The sequence below is a fragment of the Spea bombifrons genome, chromosome 1 (assembly GCF_027358695.1).
Source record: "Spea bombifrons isolate aSpeBom1 chromosome 1, aSpeBom1.2.pri, whole genome shotgun sequence".
Taxonomy (NCBI): domain Eukaryota; kingdom Metazoa; phylum Chordata; class Amphibia; order Anura; family Pelobatidae; genus Spea; species Spea bombifrons.
Window position 1 is genome coordinate 151,840,998 of NC_071087.1, and position 5,000 is coordinate 151,845,997.

At 39.3% G+C, this 5,000-nt stretch overlaps 9 non-coding genes across 9 annotated transcripts; all 9 read right to left on the minus strand.

Moving 5' to 3' along the window:
• Positions 1-682: 682 nt before the first annotated feature.
• On the minus strand, positions 683-754 carry TRNAQ-UUG (transfer RNA glutamine (anticodon UUG)). The gene has a single exon. It is a non-coding gene; the product is annotated as a tRNA-Gln (tRNA).
• A 482-nt stretch (positions 755-1,236) lies between these two features.
• Positions 1,237-1,308, minus strand: TRNAQ-CUG (transfer RNA glutamine (anticodon CUG)). Its single transcript has one exon. It is a non-coding gene; the product is annotated as a tRNA-Gln (tRNA).
• Positions 1,309-1,661: 353 nt separating this feature from the next.
• Positions 1,662-1,733, minus strand: TRNAQ-UUG (transfer RNA glutamine (anticodon UUG)). Its single transcript has one exon. It is a non-coding gene; the product is annotated as a tRNA-Gln (tRNA).
• Positions 1,734-2,215: 482 nt separating this feature from the next.
• TRNAQ-CUG (transfer RNA glutamine (anticodon CUG)) lies at positions 2,216-2,287 on the minus strand. Its single transcript has one exon. It is a non-coding gene; the product is annotated as a tRNA-Gln (tRNA).
• A 353-nt stretch (positions 2,288-2,640) lies between these two features.
• TRNAQ-UUG (transfer RNA glutamine (anticodon UUG)) lies at positions 2,641-2,712 on the minus strand. Its single transcript has one exon. It is a non-coding gene; the product is annotated as a tRNA-Gln (tRNA).
• Positions 2,713-3,194: 482 nt separating this feature from the next.
• TRNAQ-CUG (transfer RNA glutamine (anticodon CUG)) lies at positions 3,195-3,266 on the minus strand. The gene has a single exon. It is a non-coding gene; the product is annotated as a tRNA-Gln (tRNA).
• Positions 3,267-3,619: 353 nt separating this feature from the next.
• Positions 3,620-3,691, minus strand: TRNAQ-UUG (transfer RNA glutamine (anticodon UUG)). Its single transcript has one exon. It is a non-coding gene; the product is annotated as a tRNA-Gln (tRNA).
• Positions 3,692-4,173: 482 nt separating this feature from the next.
• TRNAQ-CUG (transfer RNA glutamine (anticodon CUG)) lies at positions 4,174-4,245 on the minus strand. Its single transcript has one exon. It is a non-coding gene; the product is annotated as a tRNA-Gln (tRNA).
• A 378-nt stretch (positions 4,246-4,623) lies between these two features.
• TRNAQ-UUG (transfer RNA glutamine (anticodon UUG)) lies at positions 4,624-4,695 on the minus strand. Its single transcript has one exon. It is a non-coding gene; the product is annotated as a tRNA-Gln (tRNA).
• Between the last annotated feature and the right edge of the window lie 305 nt (positions 4,696-5,000).

The following is a 5,000-nucleotide window of genomic DNA, read 5'->3' on the forward strand; positions in this document are numbered from 1 at the left end:
CCTCTTTGTGCTGTGGAAAGTAGGCTGGAGAACATATGGTTAGAACATATAAATAAAGATTAGGTTGTAAAGGAGAACGAGACAAATAATAGGAAATTATTCAAATGGATGTTGGCAGAGAGAAAAGACAAGAGATTGTCCATGTGCTTCCTCTACTGGGCCAAATGTTATAGACACTGAAACAAGAAGTCACATGTTAACCATGTCTTCATTTTACATGTATCCAAAGACTGAAACTGTTACATGATGTTTCATGGTTTATAATACGATCTGAGCAACACACTCACAAAAGATCATTGGAAAGTTCAAGAGGGTTTAATAGAATGCCATGCGTGATATTACACAGGGTAAGAAGAAGCTTTCCTTGGTCATTCGACTCTTGTGGTTTTTGAAGGAAGGTAACAAATCATAAGAACAGAAACTGTTCTTGGTCACTTCCTCCTTGAGATGCAGAAGGGATGGTTTTGGAAAGTTCAAGATGTTTAATAGTATGCCATGAATGATATTACACAGGGTTAGAATAGAATTTTCCTGTGTGAGCAAGAAAGAAAACAGCAAATGGGGAATATTTGTTTTTTTAACAGCATGCCAACAGGTAAGAACTGACATTTTGTGATTCCCTCTTTGTGCTGTGGAAAGTAGGCTGGAGAACAAGTGTGGTTAGAACATATAAATAAAGATTAGGTTCCACCGAGATTTGAACTCGGATCACTGGATTCAAAGTCCAGAGTGCTAACCATTACACCATGGAACCACACATGGCGTGTAGCATCACACAACCCCGTCCAGTAAAATATTTCCTCAATGATGTTTGGTCTTCTGCTTACTGTCCTTCTGTACAAATGGAAAGAAGGTCAAAAATGGGCAAGACTTGTAAAGGAGAACGAGACAAATAATAGGAAATTATTCAAATGGATGTTGGCAGAGAGAAAAGACAAGAGATTGTCCATGTGCTTCCTCTACTGGGCCAAATGTTATAGACACTGAAACAAGAAGTCACATGTTAACCATGTCTTCATTTTACATGTATCCAAAGACTGAAACTGTTACATGATGTTTCATGGTTTATAATACGATCTGAGCAACACACTCACAAAAGATCATTGGAAAGTTCAAGAGGGTTTAATAGAATGCCATGCGTGATATTACACAGGGTAAGAAGAAGCTTTCCTTGGTCATTCGACTCTTGTGGTTTTTGAAAGAAGGTAACGTGCAAGCGAGTTAACGCTAAAGATGAGGTCCCACCGAGATTTGAACTCGGATCGCTGGATTCAGAGTCCAGAGTGCTAACCATTACACCATGGAGCCAAGCTGTGGCAGTCCGATGACCGACTTAACATAATGTTTAATATGTTTTATAGTGTGCCAACAGCGATGAGAACAAATCATAAGAACAGAAACTGTTCTTGGTCACTTCCTCCTTGAGATGCAGAAGGGATGGTTTTGGAAAGTTCAAGATGTTTAATAGTATGCCATGAATGATATTACACAGGGTTAGAATAGAATTTTCCTGTGTGAGCAAGAAAGAAAACAGCAAATGGGGAATATTTGTTTTTTTAACAGCATGCCAACAGGTAAGAACTGACATTTTGTGATTCCCTCTTTGTGCTGTGGAAAGTAGGCTGGAGAACAAGTGTGGTTAGAACATATAAATAAAGATTAGGTTCCACCGAGATTTGAACTCGGATCACTGGATTCAAAGTCCAGAGTGCTAACCATTACACCATGGAACCACACATGGCATGTAGCATCACACAACCCCATCCAGTAAAATATTCCCTCAATGATGTTTGGTCTTCTGCTTACTGTCCTTCTGTACAAATGGAAAGAAGGTCAAAAATGGGCAAGACTTGTAAAGGAGAACGAGACAAATAATAGGAAATTATTCAAATGGATGTTGGCAGAGAGAAAAGACAAGAGATTGTCCATGTGCTTCCTCTACTGGGCCAAATGTTATAGACACTGAAACAAGAAGTCACATGTTAACCATGTCTTCATTTTACATGTATCCAAAGACTGAAACTGTTACATGATGTTTCATGGTTTATAATACGATCTGAGCAACACACTCACAAAAGATCATTGGAAAGTTCAAGAGGGTTTAATAGAATGCCATGCGTGATATTACACAGGGTAAGAAGAAGCTTTCCTTGGTCATTCGACTCTTGTGGTTTTTGAAGGAAGGTAACGTGCAAGCGAGTTAACGCTAAAGATGAGGTCCCACCGAGATTTGAACTCGGATCGCTGGATTCAGAGTCCAGAGTGCTAACCATTACACCATGGAACCAAGCTGTGGCAATCAGATGACCGACTTAACATAATGTTTAATATGTTTTATAGTGTGCCAACAGCGATGAGAACAAATCATAAGAACAGAAACTGTTCTTGGTCACTTCCTCCTTGAGATGCAGAAGGGATGGTTTTGGAAAGTTCAAGATGTTTAATAGTATGCCATGAATGATATTACACAGGGTTAGAATAGAATTTTCCTGTGTGAGCAAGAAAGAAAACAGCAAATGGGGAATATTTGTTTTTTTAACAGCATGCCAACAGGTAAGAACTGACATTTTGTGATTCCCTCTTTGTGCTGTGGAAAGTAGGCTGGAGAACAAGTGTGGTTAGAACATATAAATAAAGATTAGGTTCCACCGAGATTTGAACTCGGATCACTGGATTCAAAGTCCAGAGTGCTAACCATTACACCATGGAACCACACATGGCATGTAGCATCACACAACCCCGTCCAGTAAAATATTCCCTCAATGATGTTTGGTCTTCTGCTTACTGTCCTTCTGTACAAATGGAAAGAAGGTCAAAAATGGGCAAGACTTGTAAAGGAGAACGAGACAAATAATAGGAAATTATTCAAATGGATGTTGGCAGAGAGAAAAGACAAGAGATTGTCCATGTGCTTCCTCTACTGGGCCAAATGTTATAGACACTGAAACAAGAAGTCACATGTTAACCATGTCTTCATTTTACATGTATCCAAAGACTGAAACTGTTACATGATGTTTCATGGTTTATAATACGATCTGAGCAACACACTCACAAAAGATCATTGGAAAGTTCAAGAGGGTTTAATAGAATGCCATGCGTGATATTACACAGGGTAAGAAGAAGCTTTCCTTGGTCATTCGACTCTTGTGGTTTTTGAAGGAAGGTAACGTGCAAGCGAGTTAACGCTAAAGATGAGGTCCCACCGAGATTTGAACTCAGATCGCTGGATTCAGAGTCCAGAGTGCTAACCATTACACCATGGAACCAAGCTGTGGCAATCCGATGACCGACTTAACATAATGTTTAATATGTTTTATAGTGTGCCAACAGCGATGAGAACAAATCATAAGAACAGAAACTGTTCTTGGTCACTTCCTCCTTGAGATGCAGAAGGGATGGTTTTGGAAAGTTCAAGATGTTTAATAGTATGCCATGAATGATATTACACAGGGTTAGAATAGAATTTTCCTGTGTGAGCAAGAAAGAAAACAGCAAATGGGGAATATTTGTTTTTTTAACAGCATGCCAACAGGTAAGAACTGACATTTTGTGATTCCCTCTTTGTGCTGTGGAAAGTAGGCTGGAGAACAAGTGTGGTTAGAACATATAAATAAAGATTAGGTTCCACCGAGATTTGAACTCGGATCACTGGATTCAAAGTCCAGAGTGCTAACCATTACACCATGGAACCACACATGGCATGTAGCATCACACAACGCCGTCCAGTAAAATATTCCCTCAATGATGTTTGGTCTTCTGCTTACTGTGCTTCTGTACAAATGGAAAGAAGGTCAAAAATGGGCAAGACTTGTGAAGGAGAACGAGACAAATAATAGGAAATTATTCAAATGGATGTTGGCAGAGAGAAAAGACAAGAGATTGTCCATGTGCTTCCTCTACTGGGCCAAATGTTATAGACACTGAAACAAGAAGTCACATGTTAACCATGTCTTCATTTTACATGTATCCAAAGACTGAAACTGTTACATGATGTTTCATGGTTTATAATACGATCTGAGCAACACACTCACAAAAGATCATTGGAAAGTTCAAGAGGGTTTAATAGAATGCCATGCGTGATATTACACAGGGTAAGAAGAAGCTTTCCTTGGTCATTCGACTCTTGTGGTTTTTGAAAGAAGGTAACGTGCAAGCGAGTTAACGCTAAAGATGAGGTCCCACCGAGATTTGAACCCGGATCGCTGGATTCAGAGTCCAGAGTGCTAACCATTACACCATGGAACCAAGCTGTGGCCATCAGATGACCGACTTAACATAATGTTTAATATGTTTTATAGTGTGCCAACAGCGATGAGAACAAATCATAAGAACAGAAACTGTTCTTGGTCATAAGAACAGAAACTGTTCTTGGTCACTTCCTCCTTGAGATGCAGAAGGGATGGTTTTGGAAAGTTCAAGATGTTTAATAGTATGCCATGAATGATATTACACAGGGTTAGAATAGAATTTTCCTGTGTGAGCAAGAAAGAAAACAGCAAATGGGGAATATTTGTTTTTTTAACAGCATGCCAACAGGTAAGAACTGACATTTTGTGATTCCCTCTTTGTGCTGTGGAAAGTAGGCTGGAGAACAAGTGTGGTTAGAACATATAAATAAAGATTAGGTTCCACCAAGATTTGAACTCGGATCACTGGATTCAAAGTCCAGAGTGCTAACCATTACACCATGGAACCACACATGGCATGTAGCATCACACAACCCCGTCCAGTAAAATATTCCCTCAATGATGTTTGGTCTTCTGCTTACTGTCCTTCTGTACAAATGGAAAGAAGGTCAAAAATGGGCAAGACTTGTAAAGGAGAACGAGACAAATAATAGGAAATTATTCAAATGGATGTTGGCAGAGAGAAAAGACAAGAGATTGTCCATGTGCTTCCTCTACTGGGCCAAATGTTATAGACACTGAAACAAGAAGTCACATGTTAACCATGTCTTCATTTTACATGTATCCAAAGACTGAAACTGTTACATGATGTTT